Here is a 21,664-nt window from a genome sequence, read left to right on the forward strand (position 1 = left end):
CATGGGCAGGGACACCTCACACTACAGCAGGTTGCTCACAGCCACATCCAGCCTGGCCTTAAAAATTTCCAGGGATGAGGCTTCCACCACCTCTCTGGGCAACCTGTTCCAATGTCTCACCACCCTCATGGGGAACAACTTCTTCCTAATGTCTTATCTAAATCTCCCCTCCTCTAGGGGATCCATTCCCCCCAGTCCTATCACTCCCTGACATCCTAAAAAGTCCCTCCCAGCTTTCTTGTAGCCCCCTTCAGATACTGGAAGGCCACAATAATGTCTCCTCGGAGCCTTCTCTTCTCCAGACTGAACAGCCCCAAGTCTCAGTCAGTCCAGCACCAGAAGAGGTGCTCCAGGTGTGTTTTGTATGAGATCAGCATAGTTATGCCATTTGTTTACACTGAGACATCACACTCTACCTTCATAACCAAACACTTGCACTAAATAAAAAGACAAGGAGAGGACAACATGCTGTAGTGTGGTGATACTTGGATCTCCCAATGACCATTCACATTCTGCTATCTTGTACAGAGGAGCTAGATATTGGCCAGGTCACAGAATATTATTATTTATTATTTCACATATGTACATAGCTATATCAGTGCAGAAAGATTCAAATCCAGGCACTGTGGTTATTCTGCATCTGCTTCTGTAAACTTACTTTTGTTAAATGCAGTGAGACAGTAAGAGAGAGAACCAGTTCAGCTACAGAGTAAACTGGGCTGCACTTCAGAAAGCCCCTGATCATTTCAAAACCCTAGGACCTGTGTTTCAAGGACATCTCACTAACTACTGAAGCAGAATGAAGCATTCTCGTTGTGAGGAGAACTTCATGGCAAAAATAGCCTTTGAGTAAGTCACACAACGTTAGCAGAATAATTAGTCTCAGACAATTTTCAAGGACAACTCAGAATGATTTTAGAGATTGTCTTTTTGCTCTTAAATCCAGCAGGCTGGGGTTTAGAATGACCTGTAAGGTACAGCCTTCCTTTACCTCGTATTGTAACAGATCTCACCTGCATGCTGAGCAGTTAGTAAGTTTAGGCAAAGACACTGTCACATTTCCAATGAGTATCCTGAAGCTCATTGTCCAACCACAGCCCAGAAGGTTTAACTGGAATGCTTTTTCAATAGTGACATCCTTACACCATCCCCTTCCTGTAGTAACAACACCTTGGCTCTGTTATCAGTGCCTCTCTTGCCTTCCTAACCAAAACCAGCACCAAAGCCCTCTGAATATGTTACGTATGTTAAAAATTAACTGCAGGGGACTTGCACAAACCACACCAAAATCTACAGGTTAAACTACAACTGACTTTGCTGGACTGCCAGGCACTTGAGGCAAAAACATCACTGCAGGTCTTACAGACTGTTCCATCTGAGAATAACAAAGAAGTAGCAGATGCTCTTCAGTACTTGGGAGAGTACTGAAGAGAGTACCTCTAGCTGAGGTCATCCACTGCAAAATTAGGCATCATCTTGTGTTGGGAGTTATGAAAATGTTGCCCTGCCTTTCTGAATAAGGACCTTAATAATGATGAAAATACACAAACACCCACAACACAAAGGATATCACTCCTTCTTGCCAAAGATATTCCAGAGTCTGTTATGGCCTCTCTGGGCTTTTCATATTTCCACCTGAAAGAAATGCTAATGCATAGGTACAGCATTTCTGCCGGTCAAATCAAGAGGGATGAGTCTGCCCTTCAACTTTACTTTGACATGACTTGTAGAGATTATTTGATGGGCAACTAGATGCAAGAAATGTCCTTTTCTCAAAAAACCCTACAGATTTATTAGGAAGAATGTACCCACCTTGCTGCAATGCTTTCCTTATATTCTGTCATTCAGCGGGAGAAGGCCAATGCCACATGCACTTCCTCCCCCCCTCCCCCCCCAGTTTTTTCCCTGCAGGTTAGGACTAATGCTTTTTCTCCCACCAGCCAGTATAGCTATTCTCAGAGATGTTCCCCTAAGAATGTGCTGTGACACCATTCCCCACAGGTGCACAGGATGTTAGGGGTTGGAAGGAACCTCCAGAGATCATTGAGTCTAACCCCCTTGCCAGAGCAGGACCATAGAATCCAGCACAGGTCACACAGGAAAGCATCCAGATGGGTCTTAAATGTCTCCAAAGAAAGATACTCCACAACCTCTCTGGAGAGCCTGTTCCAGTGCTCTGTGAGCCTCACACTGAAGTTCTTCCTCATGTTGAGGTGGAACCTCTTGTGCTGTAGTTTGCATCCATTGCTCCTTGTCCTATCACGGGGTGCAACTGAGCAAAGCCTGTCCCCTCCTTAACACTCAGCCCCCAGATGTTTATAAACATTTATTAAATCCCCTCTCAGTCTTCTCTTCTCCAGACCAAAGAGCCCCAGGGCTCTCAGCCTCTCCTCACAGGTACACAGTTGAGCAAGTCACTTATAAGAAGAAATAATTGGTAGTTTCCAACCATCTAGTGATTCCTAACTGCTGTCCCAGTGCAAGTGAGCTCCCAATATTTTCCCTAAGGACTTGGCTACAGCAGACCAGGCTCCATCAGCATAAGGCTGTCTTTCACCCCTCGAGCTCTGAATTGTGCTACATGCAGGGCTAGGAGAGTGTGGGCTGCAGATTTTATACCACAGCAGGCCAGGGGGACTTGTTATTTTACTTGTTTGCTCTCAGTGGCAGCTTGGCATGCAAAAATATGTGCAATGTCAGACTGGCCAGGAAAGTAACACATCTCACCCTTGGGTGAATCTGAAAGCCAACGCTTTTCTGATTAAATGAATCAAGCAACACTTCCCCTCGTTTGCACCAGCAAAACTCCACCACTCTCTGCCAGACCTCTTCAGCATGGCTGGAGTTGCAGGTAAGAAGACAAACAGAGATTCATGATAAAAATTTTCAGCCTATTAGGACCAAGTTTTTCCTCAGAAAAGCGGGAGCTCTGCTCACACACTTAAGCAACCATGATCTGCAAGCCTTGGTTAATACTCTGTAAGGAATAATAACTTCACTGATGGTTATGCAGTTAACTACAGATTGGGGGAGATAATGAATCAACGGTTTGAGCTGTTGCATCTGTGTTTTTCCTGTTGAGCTCATGTGTACAAGCTTTCACAGCCTCACAACCTTTGCTTTGTTACATCAGGCGCTGTTAAGAGCCTGGAGAGCAGCTCATACTTTTTGTTCAATGATGTGTGAAACTTGCAAGGCTTAAAACCAAACCAAACCAAACCAACCACACCACACTATACAAATACAAATGAAAAGTAAAAACAAACAGGCTGGAGAGTGGGGCAGGGAGAAAGTTATGAAAATTCAACAAGGGCAAGGGTAGAGCCTTGCACTTGGAAAAGAACAACCCCATGGTTCAGTACACGTTGGGGACTGACCTGTGGGAGAGCAGTGAGGGAAAAAAGGACCTGGAAGCCCTAGTGGATGGAGGGTTGACCATGAGCCAGCAATGTGCTCTTGTGGCCGAGAAGGCCACTGCCATTCTGGGGTGGATTAGAAGGGCTGTGGCTTGAAGGTCAAGAGAGGTTCTCCTCCCCCTCTACTCTGCCCTGGTGAGGCCACATCTGGAATATTGCGTCCAGGTCTGGACCCCTCAGTTCAAGTGGGACAAGGAACTACTGGAAACAGTCCAGTGCAGAGCCACAAAAATGATTAGGGGAGTGGCACATCTTCCTTGCAATGAGAGACTGAGGGAGTTGGAGCTTGGAGAAAGGTGACCTCATTCATGTTTATAAAGATGTATAGGGTGAGTGCCAAGAATATGGAGTCAGGCTATGCCGGGTGATGCCCAATGACAGCACAAGGGGCAATGGGTAGAAGCTAAGGCATAGGAAGTTCCATGGAAACACGAGGACATTTTTTTCCCCCCTGTGAGGGTGACAGAGCCCTGGAACAGGCTGCCCAGGGGGGTTGTGGAGTCTCCTCTCTGGAGATATTCAAAGCCCACCTGCATGTGTACCTGTGTGATCTGATCTAGCGCTATGTATAGCTCGATGCACTGGGAAGGAACAGGCCTGTGCAATTTCATTCTTGCTTCCTTTTCTTTTGTGGGCAATAAGGTTGCTTTCAGAATCGTGATGAACACAAGCTGCAATAGAAGATAGATAAATAACGCCAAATAAGCATCATTCCCTTTTTGAAATGCCTTGTACCTGAAGTTCCTAGTTCAGGCCTGGAGAAATAGGGGTCCCAAGGTCAGACTTTGTTAGGAGTAAAAAGAAATTTAACTGGAGATTAGAGAAGAGCAACACAGGACATGAAGTTGGTGTTAAAAAATAGGGTGTCCATGTGGAAAGGAGGCTTTCTAGGCATGAAATGCATGGGAAGGCACTTTACAGAACCTCTGAGATTATGAGGGCTTTTGTAATTTCATTTTCATTTATTTATAACAGCAAACAGAATAGGATTAAAGCACAATAAAAACAGTATTAACCAAATCCAGAGCCTCCATCCAATCCATGCATCATCCACAGCATCACAGCTATCACAAGGTTCTTCGCTTCAAACCCGAACAGCTGTGGCACCGCTTTTTACTCAGGATGTGATGAAAAATTGATAGAAAAACTAAGCATCATCTTCTTTCTTTAGCCATGGAAAATGTACCTTTTATTTCTTCACAGGGGTTTGCTTTCTGGTTGTGTTTTCCCCTGGTGCATCACCCTATTCTGATTAGACTCTTTTCACATTTTAGCTGCTATCAGTTTCATCTCATAACAAAGCTCCAAAGCAATTCCATCTGCTTTATAGCTTTATCCCCGCATCGTGCAGGGAGCGCACACCGCTGAGATGAGCATAAGCTGGTTACATTACACAGCCAGTGACAAGCTCAACACTGCCAGGCACTCACTAACCAGGATTCCCTTTGGCCACTTTTCATCCAAGTGGGACAGTTCAATAAAGAGTGCTGGACTGTCGACCTTCAATCTCAAGCAGTTCCTCTGGACAGAGTTCAGTGTAACTCTATCAGGCCACATCTCGTCTCGACAGAAAGCACTCCTCAATGTTTAAACTGCTTCTCATCTACTCCATTTGAGGTTCTTGCTGTTTGAAAAGCTAACCTGAAGGAAGGAAATCTGTCTGTTCAGTTCCAAAGGTCCAAACTAAAGCTCTTGCAGGAGATTTGGGATTTCTCAATCCTGTGTTTCATAGGGAGCATGAAAGAAATATTTTCCACTAGGAGCTTTGTTCAGACAGAAGCTTCCCCCCCCCCCAGTATCACAGAACTATTGAGGCTGGAATAGACCTCTGAGCTATGAGGTCAGCCTATGAACTAACACCACCACATCGATCAGACCGCAACACATCCGATTTTCCCTTAAACAGCTCCAGGGATGGTGACTCCAGCACCTCCCTGGGCAGTCCAGTGCATGATTCCCCTTTCCACAAGGAAGTGCTTCCTAACGTCCAACCTAAGCCTCCCCTGGTGCAGCTATGTATCAGTATGTATCCAGTTTGTGTCCAGTTCTGGGCCCCTCAGTTTAAGAAGGACATCAAGACACTTGAACATGTCCAGAGAAGGGCAACAAGGCTGGGGAGAGGCCTTGAGCACAGCCCTGTGAGGAGAGGCTGAGGGAGCTGGGGGTGTTTACCTTGGAGAGGAGGAGGCTCAGGGGATACCTTCTTGCTGTCTACAACTACCTGAAGGGAGGTTGCATCCAGGAGGGGGTTGGTCTCTTCTCTCAAGGAACCAGCACCAGAACAAGAGGACACAGTCTCAAGCAGTGCCAGGGGAAGTTTAGGCTGGAGGTGAGGAGAAAGTTCTTCACTGAGAGAGTAATTCGCCATTGGAATGTGCTGCCCAGGGAGGTGGTGGAGTCACCATCCCCGGAGGTGTTCAAGAGGGGATTGGATGTGGCACTTGGTGCTATGGTTTAGTCATGAGGTCTGTGGTGACAGGTTGGACTCGATGATCTTTGAGGTCTCTTCCAACCTTGGTGATTCTGTATCTGTATCAATATCAGCTATCTCACAGATATGTATCAAGAGCAGGGGGGAAAAAGGCTTCTGTACAACTCTCATTCACTATTATCAAAAGTAAGATGAAAACACAACACTGTACTTGGCTCTGCAAGCTTGGCATCCTATCAACCATACACTGAGCAGGACTTGAATTCCCCCTAACCCACCACTAACCCAAGGAAACAGGAGCACTGCAATCTCTCCAAACATTTGTAGTGTGAGGTTTAGTTGATTAGATTGTGTTGGATGACAGGTTGGACTCGATGACCTCGAAGGTCTTTTCCAACCTGGTTAATTCTATTCTATTTAAACATTACCAGTAGGACCAAAGTAAAATCTACAACTTGACTGTTTCGGTTCTCTCACTAGCTGCTTAACCTTTCTCTAGCATCTAAAACAGATTTCTTATTTTCATTTTCTAATAAGCAAAGAATTAAGCTTGCTTCAGGGAAAGGAAAATGAGGCAATTTTACCAGTTTTGCCTCCTAGTGATTGCTACCTTGCCAGATATAGAAATAAAATTAGTTATCTCTTTTTATAAATACTCTGCAAAAGCCTTCGTTATGAAGAAGGAGCTATGAAGGATTTGAAACAGTGAGTGTGACTTTGATTTTATGCAAGAAAGCACAGCCTGAGGAAGGAATGCGAGTCATGGATTTGTTTGGAACTGCCTAGCAGACAAAAATCCTGACTCTGTTCAGTGAACAATCCCATTACAGACCATGACCATCAGTTGCTCAAATAAATGCATCAGCTGAGACTGCTCAGTCTGTGCATGGTGTGAAGTCTTTGTGCTGTTGTGGTACAGGTATACGCACTTCACACAGATTGCATCTGGGGTGGTTTAGTCTAGAGAAAAGGAGGCTGAGGGGAGAACTTGTCTCTCTCTACAACTACCTAACAACAGGTGTTAGCATGGTGGGAGTCAGTCTCTTCTAATAGGTAATAGAATCCTAGAATTGTCAGGGTTGGAAGAGACCTCAAGGATCATCTGGTTCCAACCCCCCTGCAATGGGCAGGGACACCTCACACTACAGCAGGTTGCTCACAGCCACATCCAGCCTGGCTGCAAAAACCTCCAGGGATGAGGCTGCCACCACCTCCCTGGGCAACCTGTGCCAGTCTCTCACCACCCTCATGGGGAAGAACTTCTTCCTAACATCCAATCTGAATCTATCCACTTGTAGTTTTGCTCCATTCCCCCTAGTCCTATCACTCCCTGACACCCTCAAAAGTCCCTCCCCAGCTTTCTTGTAGCCCCCTTAGAATACTCGAAGGCCACAATAAGGTCTCCTCAGAACCTTCTCTTCTCCAGATGGAACAACCCCAACTCTCTCAGTCTGTCTCCATAGAAGAGGAGCTCCAGCCCTCCGATCATCCTCTCAGCCCATATTAGGACACATTTCAGCACTTCTAGATCCTTCTTGTAACAGGGGCTCCAGAACAGGACACAGTACTTCAGGTAGGGTCTCACCCTACCTGAGAGCAGTGTAGAGGGGGAAGACAAGAGGAAAGCCTGAAGTTGCACCAGGGGAGGTTTAGGCTGATATTAGGAAATATCCTCAGTTTAGGAAGGATGTTGACTTGCTGGAACGAGTCCAGAGAAGAGCAACAAAGTTGGTGAGGGGTTTGGAACATAAGCCCTACGAGGAGAGGCTGAGGGAGCTGGGGTTGTTAGCCTGGAGAAGAGGAGACTCAGGGGTGACCTTATTACTCTCTACAACTACCTGAAGGGAGGTTGTAGACAGACGGATGTTGGTCTCTTCTCCCAGGCGGCCAGTACCAGGACAAGAGGACACAGTCTCAGGCTGCACCAAGGGAGGTTCAGGCTAGATGTTAGGAAAAAGTTCTATACAGAAAGAGTGATTGCACATTGGAATGGGCTGCCTGGGGAGGTGATGGAGTCGCCATCACTGGAGGTTTTCAGGAGAAGACTTGATGGAGTGCTTGGTGCCGTGGGTTAGATGTTTGGGTGGTGTTGGATTGGTTGATGGGTTGGACGCAATGATCTTGAAGGTCTCTTCCAACCTGGTTTATTCTATGTATTCTATTTCATCAACAAAAAGGGTTGTCAAGCACAAGAACAGGCTGCCCAGGGAAGTGGTGAAGACACCATCCTCGGAGATATTTGAAAGATGCGTGGATGTGGTGCTGAGGGACGTGCTTTAGTGGTGCTAGGTTAAGAGTTCAATTATCTTAATAGTCTTTTCCAATCTAAATGATTCTGTGATTCCATAGTGCTAAATAATCACAGAAGCACAGAAACACTCAGGTAGGAAAAGACTCTTGGAATCACCAAGTCCAACCCAGAACACTATTCTACAAACCTATTCACCCCTGAACCATATCCCGAAGCAACACATCCAAACAACCTTTAAACACATCCAGGCTTAGTGACTCCACAGCACATTCCAATCCTTGACCACTCCTGATGAGAAAAATTTCTTCCTAATGTCCAGTCTAAACCTACCCAGTTGCAGCTTGAGGCTATTCCCTCTTGTTCTGTCACCAATTACCTGTGAGAAGAGACCAGCAGCAGCCTCTCCACAAGGTCCTTTCAGGTAGTTGTAGACAGCAATGAGGTCTCCCCTCAGCCTCCTCTTTTCCAAACTAACCATCCCCAGCTCCTTCAGTTGCTCTTCACCAGATTTATTCTCCAGGCCCTTCCCCAGCTTCCTTGCCCTCCTCTGCCCTGGCTCCAGCACCTCCACATCTCTCTTGTGTTGAGATGCCCAAAACTGGACACAATACTCGAGGTGTGGCCTCACCAGAGCTGAGTACCAGGAGACAATCTTCTCCCTGCTCCTGCTGGACACAGCATTTCTAATCCCAGCCAGGATGCCATTGGCTTTCTCAGCCACCTGGCCACACTGCTGGCTCCTATTGAGCTGCTTGTTGATTAATCCACAACTGGTTACAAACTGTTTTCCTTCCAGTTCCTTGAACTGAACTGTTGTATTACTGCTTTGGGAATTTGAAGGGAGAAGGGAAAGCAGATTACCTTTCCTTTTTTAAATGGTAAGCTGCAGATGCAAGAGGTAAGAACAAGTCATGAGGTGTGGAAGATGATGAATTAGTACTGCTGCTGAACTCTGCACTACTGAAACCATGCTTTGGCATATTGTCCAGAGCATGAAGACTCAATTTTCAAGCTTGCCACTGAACATGCACTTGTGGGAAGGCAAAAGAGAAAAATATAGAGACAGACCTTTGATTTAGTGAGAAAGGTTAACAAACAATGACATGAAAATAAAAGTTTGGCTGTTTTCCATATTCTATCATAGAATCAATAAGGTTGGAAAAGATCTCAAAGATCACGAGTCCAACCTATCACCCAACACCTCATGACTAATAAACCATGGCACCAAGTGCCACATCCACTCCCTTTTTGAACACCTCCAGTGGTGGTGACTCCACCACCTCCCTGGGCAGCACATTCCAATGGCCAATTACTCTTTCTGGGAAGAACTGTCTCCTCACCTCAAGCCTAAACTTCCCCTGGCACAGCTTGAGACTGTGTCCTCTTGTTCTGGTGCTGGTTGCCTGGGAGAGGAAACCAACCCCCACCTGGCTGCACCCTCCCTTCAGGTAGCTGTAGAGAGCATGGTTTAAGATTTATATTTTATGTAGTTACAGACATTAAAAGCCCACAAAAGGAATTAAATCCCCAAAGCACAGAATGTTTAGAAAGTTCCCTTTGAAGATGTTCAGGCTCAGGTTCTGCCCAGAGATTAGAAAGACAAACTTAAGAATTAAAAGCAAAAACGAGACAAGCCACTCAGTGGTCAGAGTGAATGACTCCCCACAGCTTAGAAGCTTGCAAATAAAATACTAATCATTTCTAAATCACTGCCATTTTCTAAATGCAAAGATTTCTCCTGGCATTTTCATTAATGAAGCATTTTGGAAGGGAAGCATTTGCGTTGCTATGGTTAAAATACAATTTCAGGTTGATAATGAGGTGATTTGTTTGGGCACGTGGCAGGGGGCACTGGGAGTCACCTTTACATGTGGAGTTATAGCATTTGTAGGAGGCCTGGTTCCAAAGACAACTATTTCTGTGGTTGGAACAACGACAACAAAAAAAAAACCAACACATCGTACTGGTTTTTTAAAGATGATTTTCATGTGTTAATAATGCTAATAATATGTCCAGTTCTGGGCCCCTCAATTTAAGAAGGACATTGAGACTCTTGAACATGTCCAGAGAAGGGCAGCAAGGCTGGGGAGAAGTCTGGAGCACAGCCCTGTGAGGAGAGGCTGAGGGAGCTGGGCTTGCTTATCCTGGAGAAGAGGAGGCTCAGGGGAGACCTTATTGCTGTCTACAACTACTTGAAGGGAGGTTGTAGCCAGGGGGGGTTGGTCTCTTCTCCCAGGCATCCTGTGACAGAACAAGAGGACACAGTCTCAAACTGCACCAGGGGAAGTTTAGGCTGGAGGTGAGGAGAAAGTTCTTCACAGAGACAGTTGTTAACTGTTGGAATGTGCTGCCCAGGGAGGTGGTGGAGTCACCGTCCCTGGAGGTGTTCAAGAGGGGATTGGACGTGGCACTTGGTGCCATGGTGGTCATGGGTGACAGGTTGGACTTGATGATCTTTGAGGTCTTTCCCAACCTTATTGATTCTATGAAAATAAATAAGTAAAAATTATTTAACTATGCATAAATGCAAAATAAAATAAATAGTGTATCCAGCTGAGACATGGATGTCATCACACAAAAACTGCTATCTGCCTGACAGCTGTCTGCAAAATGTCTGTAGAATAAAATTATCAGGGGTTTGGAGCACCTCTGCTATGAGGACAGGCTGAGGGAACTGGGGTTATTCAGCCTGGGGAAGAGAAGGCTTCAACGAGACCTAATAGCAGCCTGAAGGGGGCTACAAGGAGGATGGAGAGATGGATGGAGGATGTTTACAAAAGCTAGCAGTGACAGGCCAAGGGGCCATGGCTTCAAACCAGAGAAGAACAGATTTAGATTGGATGTTAGGAATAAGTTCTTTACCACAAGGGTTGTGGAACACTAAAACAGGTTGCCCAGGAGGTGGTTGGGGCTTCATCCCTGGGGATTCCCTTGGACTCGATGATCCTTGGTGTCTCTTCCAACCTTAGTTATACTGTGATACTGTTATACTGTTATTTTCAAAGTGAGCCTTGAGAGGGCTCTGGGCAGCCTGATCTAATTGAGGATGCCCCTGCTGATGGCAGAGGGGTTTGGAATAGATGATGTTTGGAGGAACCTTCCAACCCAAACCATTCTATAATTCTATGATCATATTCAGAAGGGTTTTCTCAGAGCAAAGAAGAGCAACTGGGGGTAAAAATAGCAATACCTAGCACTCTGTGATTCACTGAAATGAATTTATGCAAGCCATTGGGCACACACCAAAACAACTCGCTCCCTTTCACATTCCTGTCTTTCCCCTGTTGAAGATTCTTCATTATTTCTCTGTATCTTTGTAAATGTTTATGGAGATAAAGTCTCTTTTTTTCCTCCACAGTGATAAATCCTCTATCTACCTCAAGATGTTGGTTATATATTTGAAGGTCAAGAACCTGAATCTTTACTCTCAACTGTATGCTCTCCTCGAAGTTGTAGCTTGTCAAAAAGCAGCAGTGTACACAGAAAGAGTAGCCCTTTGGTGCTGGTCACAAAGCTCCTGTTTAGAGAGTGTATTAGCAGAATGTAAATGTTTGTACCAGAGGTCACAGTTCACACTCTGTTCACAAACCCTTTCAAACTTAATGGCTTGGACAAATACAGGATAGCCTATATCAGGCCTGGATGTGGTGACTTTCCAACATTGCTTAACATCTCAATATGGAATGGTTTAGTTGATTAGATAGTGTTAGGTGATAGGTTGGACTCCATCTCAAAGGTCTTTTCCAACCTGGTTTATTCTATTCTGGTCTACTTATGCTGACTACATTCTCTCTTCTAACATTCCAGCAATAGCTTTACAGAATTGCAGGTGTTAACAGAAAGGGTGTGGAACCAAACACTAGGGAAAAAAGCACCAACAAAAAACCACTTGGAAATCCATGTAACTACATCAAATGGCTGAAAGACATGATGTCTTTTTGCTGTGATGAGCAGAGAATCATGACTGATACCTGATGCTAAAAAAACAGAATGCTTTTTGTCTTGTTCTTATATAAAACATACAGGTACATACACATGCATGTACAGGGTACATTTAATGCATTAAAGTGTTAGCCCAAATACCCTTTCTTACAACAAAACCAGAAGCCAGTACCCTTCCCCTGTGATCAGGTTGATAAACATGCACACTGTCTTACAGAATTTCTCAAGGCAGAAAAATCATGCTTGATTTCTCAGGCTCAGGATTTCCAGACTGCAGCTCCATGCTGAAACTGGCAGATAACCACAAGGGTTTGTGAAGCAGGTGACGGGAGCAACCATAGGAACACAGACCAGGACAATTCTCATCACCACCACCATCATCCCTGTCCTGCCTAGGTACAAACATACAAATTAGAGAAAAGGATTTACACAGAATACCAAGGGCTGGAAGGGAGATTGAAAGATCATTTAGTCCTGCAGACAACCTTCCATCCACCAGGACGTCCAGGTCATTTTCCCCTTCACTGCTCTCCAACCGGTCAGTCCCCAACCTGGTCCATGAGGTTATTCTTTCCCAGGGGTAAAACTCTAGCCTTGGCCTTGTTGAATTGCATTCAATTTCTTCCTGCCCAACACTCCAGCTTAAGTTTCACTGAATGGCAGCGCAACCCTCCTGTGTCAGCCACTCATCCTAGTTTGGTGCCATCAGCAAACTTGCTGACAGTGCCCTCTGTGCCCTCACAGGTCATTGATGAATATATTGACCAGCCCTGGTCCCAGTACTGACCCCTGAAGGACTCCACTAGACACAAGCCTCCAACTAGACTATCCCACTGACCACCAGTTCCCATCCACCTCGTTCCCCGATCATCCAGACCACACTGCCTCAGTTTAGCTGCAAGGATGCACCTAACCCACTGGCAATATTATAAACCACAATTATATTGATTCTATGATTCACCATCACCATTCATATGTATACACCCTGTATTAAGAAATTCAAGTTACATCTGTACTGCATCAGTGTTTCAAAGGTCTCAAATTCCACAACAGAAAGGTTTTACAGGAAGGTGAAGATGACTTCACCAAAGCATAAGGAGAAACTTCTCTACGGTGAGGGTGATGGAGCACTGGAGCAGACTGCCCAGAGAGGATTTGGAGTCTCCTCCTCTGGACATATTCAAAACCCACCTGGATACATTCCTGTGCAGACTACCCTGGGTGATCCTGCTTTGGCAGGGGGGTTGGACTGAATGATCTCTGGAGGTCACTTCCAACATCTAATGTACTCTGATACAGTGAAAGCATCAGTTACACATGCAATGGCTACTAAGTAGAGCAATTTTTGACTTTTTAGTTATGGGTCATCTATTTTTGGTTTAGAGATAGTCCACAATCTATTATTCACCATCTAAAAAACCCTGAAGTTTATCTGGTTGTCTTAATTTAAACAACTAAATAACTAAATCCCAGACAGTGCAAAAGACATGAGGGGCATCAACCAAATGCCAGTGGTTAAATTAATAATTTATATACTAAAGGTAGAGGTGAACTGCAAATCTTGTTTACATATTCCCCCAACTTCAGCAGCAGATGTTGAGCTGAAGACAAAGTTGGGCATTCAGCATAAATGAAATGCAAACCCTACTGGTTTCTTAGGTCCCACAACATCCATTCTGTTAGCATTTCTGCCAGCAGTTCTCCTGTGATGCCCTGCTATACATTAAAGTGTTATTATTACCTGATGCCAACCTGAAGTATAAAAGTGACCTTTAAAAGTAAAGAGGTCATCCAAGGGACACATTTTAATATTTAATGAAGGTTCAAAATGCGGGGTTTATATCTTCATAATATTGAAAATGTAAAAAAAGTGATTTTTCAACTTGCCAGAAAATTACAACTGCAAATATAGAGAGTGTTTAGAATAGATTTTGTTTTAATAGCTGCCATAACAGTGTACCATTAGAACAGCTATTGACTACAAGCATAATTTATTCCAGTACTTGAAAGAGTAATAGGTAATCTCAAAATATTATTGTAAATGCACTTATTTGCTATTCTACCTAAAACAATTCTTTATTAATCTTGTAATAAGCCTAAGCATCCTAGATGCATATGTGCATTAGGAGGAGTGTGTCCAGGAGATCCAGGGAGGTTCTCCTCCCCGTCTGCTCTGCCCTAGTGAGACCTCACCTGGAATATTGTGTCCAGTTCTGGGCTCCTCAGTTCAAGAGGAACAGGGATCTGCTGGAGAGAGTCCAAGAGAGGGCTACCAGGATGCAGAAGGGACTGGATGCTGATGGAGCCTGGTCTGCTTAAGCCAAGTCCTTAGGGAAAATATTGGGAGCTCACTTGTACTGGGACACGGCAGCTTGGAATCACCAGATGGTTGGAAACTACCAACTATTTCCTCTAATAAGTTACTTGCTCAATTGTGTACCTATGAGGAGTGGCTGAGAGCTCTGGGACTGTTTAGTCTGGAGAAGAATGCGAGGAGATTTAATAAATGTCTATCAATATCTGAGGGCTGGGAGTCAAGAGGCAGGGGACAGGCTCTGCTCAGTTGCACCCTGGGATAGGACAAGGGGCAATGGATAGAAACTCCAGCACAGGAGGTTCCAGCTCAACATAAGGAGGAACTTCACTGTGAGGGTCACAGAGCACCAGAACAGGCTCCCCAAATACGTTGTGGAGTTTGCTCCTCTGGAGACTTTCCAGACTCATCAGGATGTGTTCCTGTGTGACCTGTGCTGGATTCTATGGTCCTGCTCTGACAGGGGGGTTGAACCCAATGATCTCTGGAGGTCCCTTCCAACCCCTAACATCCTGTGATCCTGTTATAAGGAAAGACACTCACTGTGAGGGTGACGGAGCACTGGAGCAGGCTGCCCAGAGAAGTTGTGGAGTCTCCTTCTCTAAGAGATATTCAAAACCTGTCTGTATGCATTCCCTTGTGACCTACTCTAGGTAGTCCTGCTCTGGCAGTGGGGTTGGACTACATGACCTTTGGAGGTCCCTTCCAAACCCTAACATCCTCTGATTACATTTTAGATATGCATCATTATAATCAAAATCTTCAGAATATCCTGCCCCCTGTGATAAGCAGCCAGTGCAACTCCTTGTCTCTGTAGGGTCTGAGTGAGGGAGAGCTGCAGCACCACGCTCTTAATTTTCCCATTTTGAGTTCATTCTTTACCTTCGCGACCATGTTCTGCTGTGAGAATAAATTCCTTTGAAAATAGGATCTTGATTGTCCAGTCCCCTCCCTAGAAATCATCTTAGAATTAATCACAGCTAAGAGACACTTTAAAGGAGCTGTAGCTGTGAAATAACTGCCTTTGGTATTTAATTGACGCACGGAAATAAGACTGTTAAAGCTGATTCCATAAAACGCTGGTTTCAAAGGGCCATGGGAAGCAGATGGATTCTGGGAAGGAATTAAGTGTCTGCTGGTAGGGGGGTGATGGGTTCCTTCATTAATAAAATGTGAACAGCAGGAGGACACTAATGAATAGGCACCCTAGAACTAGGATACCAAATTTATTCCATCAGGCACACATATTCACACACTCTCAAAATTAAATAAACCCTCACCAAGCCAACTCCACTGACTAGCTGAAGGAGTCTACAAAGGGATTCCTCTAATAGCTAAGTAAATGGTGACTGCATGATAACTTTGAAAGCAGTGGGAAGACCTCTGAATTCCAGGCAACTTTCCCCAATAGGTGGTCCAGCTTTTATGCTGTGCAAGAATTCTTCTCAGGCTCATCTTTCCCAAAATGATGGCTCGGTACACTGAGGGTGTAGAAGACTCTTGGCTATTTTCCTATGAGCATTCATGGCACTTGGTTGAACGGATAACACCAAAACAAAAAAGGCAAAATAGATCATAGTTCCAATACAGTAGCTGCTTCAGATATCCAGCCTCAAAAACTACCCAACCTTTAGCCAAGAAACTTTCTGTCATTGCTGAAAATCTCTGACTTGACTCTGTACTGGGCTATTTCTTAGGATAAAGAAAAAGAAAAGTTTTACTTAGAATCACAGAATTGTCAGGGTTGGAAGGCACCTCAAGGATCATCTGGTTCCAACCCCCCTGCCATGGGTAGGGACACCTCACACTACAGCAGGTTGCCCAGAGCCACATCCAATCTGGCCTTAACAATCTCCAGGGTTGAGGCTTCCACCACCTCCCTGGGCAGCCTATTCCAGTGTTTCACCACCCTCATGGGGAAGAACTTCTTCCCAACTCTAGTGTGAATCTACTCATTTCCAGTTTTGCTCCATTCCCCCCAGTCCTATCACTTCCTGACATCCTAAAATGTCCCTCCCCAGCTTTCTTGCAGGACCCTTTCAGGTATTGGAAGGCCACAATAAGGTCTCCTCAGAGCCTTCTCTTCTCCAGACTGAACAGCCCCAACTTGATGGGGTGCTTGGTGCCCTGGTTTAGTTGTTTAGGTGGGTTGGGTTGGTTGATAGGTTGGACACGATGACCTAGGAGTTCTCTTCCAACCTGGTTTATTCTATTCTCTCAAGTCTGTCTCCATAGGAAAGGAGCTCCAGCCCCCTGATCATCCTCATTGCTCTTCTTTGGACATGTTCCAGCACTTCAAGATAGAAGAAGTGGATATACGGATCATCTCATACACTTTTGGAAGGGAGTAGGGAAACCTTGAATATCAAGGTATTAGTGCTTGGCTGGGACAAAATGCCCAAAGAGCAACCTGCTGTAGTGTGAGGTGTCCCTTCCCATGGCAGGGGGGTTGGAACTAGATGATCCTTGAGGTCCCTTCCAATTCTATGACTCTATAATTTCTAAATGCAGAATAATTGTACATAAGGTATAGAAATTGTACTTTTTAGAGGTACATATGACTTCCTCTTGGAAAAGTCAGGCTCCAGCTCCTCCATGTGATCCCATTAGACAGCTGTAGACACAAATAATATCCCTCTTCATATTCTCAAGTTTGAACAACTCTGCTTCATAGCCTCACCTCATACACCTTGTGCTGCAGTGTCCTACTATCTCAGTGGCTCTACAAAACCTTGTCTCAGTATGTCCTTCTCTATATTGTACTGGTGAGCCCAGTAATGGCTCCAGTGCTGAGCAGAGGAGGATCCTTTTCCTCAACCTTTCTAACAGAGTCCAGAATTTCATTGGTCATCTCTGCTGCAAGGACACACTGATGATTCCTCTTCAACTTGATTTCCACAAGGACCTCCATGGGTTTTTCTGCCAAGCTGCCTTCCAGATGTTGTCCCTGTCCCCTAGTCTAGACATGGGGTCCTTCACTCCATCTGTAGGACCTTGCACTTGCCTCTGTTGTACACCATGAAATTCCTGTCAGCCCACGTTTTCATCTTCTGCATAACAGCTCTGTTTTCCATTGCACAGCCTTCCCACAATCTGGCCTCACCTGAATATCTTCTGGGATACTCCATCCTATTATTTAGGTTGTTAACAAAGGCATGACATTGTCCTGGCCCCAGTGAGTCCCTGAGGTATGCCACTGACACCCAACCACTGGGTGAATTTTGTACCATGGGTCACTGCCCTAGCTCTCTAGCTCTCTGATCCAGGCCCATTTTCACCCATTTTGTTATCTGCTGTGACGTAAGTTGCTTCATGTTATTAGTGTCCCAGTTTGAGGCCAGGCAGGTCCTCTGTTGCCTCCCACTGGGGCAGAAAAATGAGACTTGCACAAATGGATTGCAGAAGTGATGGAAAGTTTAAATAGAAAAGCGGTAAAGTGTAAAGCTACAAACATAGTGACAAAAAGGATCCCAAAGCATACAGAGTCCCCCATAACATACCCAGAAGCCTCCCAGCATTTTCCTTCTCCCTACCTGAGGGTGCATCCAAAACCCCCAGGGCTCTTTCTTCCCCCCCTCCACTGTTAGGCTAATCTCAGCTGGCCAGATCTGAGATTGCCCTTCCTCCTTTTCCTCCTGGCATTAGACCTAGCCAGGCCCAAGAGGCCCTGAGATAGCTCCCCTTCCATTACCAGATAGGGAGCATCTCCCATGGGAGCAGTGAGGGAAGAAAGAGGAAGTGTAAGACCTTGCAGATGGATTTATAGGGAGCAGGAAATTATGGGTATGAAATACACAGCTTCCTGTGTCCACCCACTGGGCTGCACACCTGGGGCACCGAAGGTGTGTCTTGTGTGGCAGCAGGAGGCAGCCAGCCCAAACTACCACAATTAAATACGTGCTAAATTCAACAACTGGCAAAGACTTTCCAATTTATAGCAACGAGGACTGCAAATTGACTCCAAAAGATCATTGCTCTGATCTCCATATCCCCACTCCTGTGACAAAATCCACACATGAAGCATGAAATCCCTAGGGATTCCTCATGACTGACAGAAAGTCTTACGATAATAAGGTTCTTCAGGATCATTTGAAAGAGATGCTGCTATCTAACTATAAATGTACCATCATTAGTTCAATGGGCAATCACTGGAGTAAACAGCAACATTCTGATCAATGTGAAGAGCTCCACTGCAGACAGGTGCACATATATTTGCATGTATCTGGAGCATCATGTACTGGCACACTCTTTGGATGCAATGGAAGGCCAGACATTGAGGATTCCCAGCGTGCAGCTGTCTAAGGCTCAAAGCTACGTTATGGCTTAAGCAAATCTCAAGGCACTCTTGGTCGTGATGCAGGCTGAAGAAATGAAATAAATGTAGAGGTTTGAATGGCATAATGCATATATCACAGGGTGTTAGAGGTTAGAAAGGACCTCCAGAGATTGAGTCCAACCCCCTTGCCAAAAACAAGATCACCCAGGGGAGTCTGCACAGGAATGCATCCAGGTGAGTTTGGAAAATCTCCAGAGAAGGAGACTCCACAGCTTCCCCAGGCAGTCTGTTCCAGTCCTCTGTCACCCTCACTGTAAGGAAGTTTCTCTTCATGTTGAGATGAAATCTTCTCTGTTCAAGCTTGTACCTGTTGTTCCTTGTCTTATTATTGAACACCACCCAAAAAGAGCTTAGCCCCCTCCACTTGACACCCACCCCTCAGCTATTGATAGACACTGATCAGATCCCCTCTCAGCCTTCTCCAGTATAAACAGCCCCACCTGTCTCTCTTCACAGGGGAGATGCTCAAGTCCCCTAATCATCTTCATGGCTCTCCACCCCTCTTGAACTGGGGAGCCCAAAACCAGACACAGGATTCCAGGTGAGGTCTCACCAGGGCAGAGTAGAGGAGGAGAAGAACCTCCCTAGACCTGCTGCACACAATTTTCTTGCTGCACTCCAGGATACCATTGGCCCTCTTGGCCACCAGGGCACCTTGCTGTCCCCTGAAGAACTTCTATGTAACTCCCACTACTAGATTATGAGTTATGCCTGCATTACACCCCTGCTGTATTACAACCCCAGGAGGTGGGGCACTGGATGCTCAGCTGCTCCTCCAGCTCTTGTTCTGGGCAGCTGTGCTTTGCCTGTTACAGACCTTCCTTTCCTCATTTCCCCTCTGTTCTCTCTTTATATATATACTGGTGTAATATAATACCTTTGTAGCAGAGGAGTAAACTGTTTTGTGTAAAACTCTCTCTGTATCTATTATTTCCCCCCTCTCTTTCTTATCTCCCAGTGAGGGGAGAGAGGAGGCAGGAGGGAAAAGGGGAGAGAAGAGACATCTTGCATTAGCCCCTGACAATAAGCTACTTCTGAGCTAGCTGTATTCAGAGAAACAACCTAAAAGAGTCACAAACCTGAAAACATCTTTCCAGCTGTACATGGCTACTCTCAAAGCAGAATTATCTTTGTTAAAATCCTTGGGAGTAGCTGAGAGTGGAATGGGACAGTATACATGAATGTTTGCACTGAGATTTCTACAGGAATCTCTTTAAAATAGAGGAAGGAAAGTAGGTTTGTAGCAGTTGGAGTACACAGAAACCAGCAGCATATTATGGGTTGATTTCTTACAGGTTATAACTTCTTGGTTTAAGTGTGCCGAAGGTCACATAGGCATGCAAGAAAACAGCTCCTGTAAATAAATAAGTAAATAGTCTTACATAATAGAAACTCAGTGAAGGCAGAAAATCATCAGAGAGGTCTCCAAACCCCCTCTACCATAACCTCAATAAAATATTCAAGTCTCAAGCACCCAGGTTGTACAACCTGATTTTACAAAGCCATCCCCAGCAGGAGTTGTTGCTGCTTCAATTTCCTTCACAAAAGCAAACTCAGTTTGACTTGGGAGTCCCTCTTTGTACCCTGGCTTCTCTATGTTCCAGGATGTAACTATTTTTACTGCAACATGAAATGATGAAAAGGTTTGCAAGCTCAGCTGATTCTGTCTACAAAGAACAAGCAGGGAACTGAACGTCATATGAAGAGAAGAGCATCACTGAATGTGTTCACTTGCCTAAGTGCCACTGCAAAACATATACAGAAGTGTTTATACTGTGAGGGCATGGGAACACATCCTTTTTGCACCCTGGGCACAGTACCTGAGTCACTGTGGAAGATATGTCAGGTAGTAACAGGACTGGGGGGAATGGGGCAAACCTAGAAATGGCTAGATTCACACTAGAGTTAGGAAGAAGTTCTTCCCCATGAGGGTGGTGAGACACTGCAACAGGTTGCCCAGGGAGGTGGTAGAAGCCTCATCCCTGGAGGCTTTTAAGGCCAGGCTGGATGTGGCTGTGAGCAACCTGCTGTAGTGTGAGGTGTCCCTGGCCATGGCAGGGGGGTTGGAACTGGCTGATCCTTGAGGTCCCTTCCAACCCAGAAAAATCTGTGACAGGAATTACTACAAAAAAGTTCAAGTTGTGCTAAAAGCTACAGCATAGTATTAGGTTATGCAAGAAGTTTTAATCAGAAAAATGAGCTAAAGGGATGCTACAACACAAAGCTTTTAAACAGAACTTCAGTAGCATGTGTGTAATTCAGGAATCCATCGACTCTGCTTCCCAAAGGTGCACAGAGAGAATGTCACAGTATCACCGAGGTTGGAAGACACCTCAAAGATCATCAAGTCCAACCTGTCACCCATGACCTCATGACTAGACCATGGCACCAACTGTCACATCCAAACCCCTCTTGAACACCTCCTGGGCAGCACATTCCGATGGCTAAAGACTATCTCAGTGAAGAACTTTCTCTTCACCTCCAGCCTAAACTTCCCCTGGTGCAACTTGAGACTGTGTCCTCTTGTTCTGGTGCTGGTTGCTGGAGAGAAGAGACCAACTCCCTCCTGGCTACAGCCTCCACCCTCCACACTCCCCCTCCCCTACAGTTCCTGAGCAAGTGTCAAGGATCTAATGGAGAATTACCTTCCTTAAGGTATCCTGCTGGTAGGTGAAACTGGGCTAGCTCATAATTTGCAAATACACAATGAAGCTCCTAATTTACTTGCATTTATGTTCAGCCCTTAAGGGACTTGCTGAAACCAAATGCTATAAAACACAGCATCATTGTCTCTGGAAAAAATAAATAAATTAATAAACTCCTGCCTTGCCTTCAGTGACAAAAGACAAGGCCATCAACCCCTCATTGCATCTGTTTCCCAGGAGAAACACAGCAGATTCTAGCTCCACAACACAGATCATACTATGCTCATATTAAAAAGCATATGAGTCATAAAACAAATATATATATATAC

Source organism: Dryobates pubescens, chromosome 1 (genome assembly GCF_014839835.1).
Source record: "Dryobates pubescens isolate bDryPub1 chromosome 1, bDryPub1.pri, whole genome shotgun sequence".
Taxonomy (NCBI): domain Eukaryota; kingdom Metazoa; phylum Chordata; class Aves; order Piciformes; family Picidae; genus Dryobates; species Dryobates pubescens.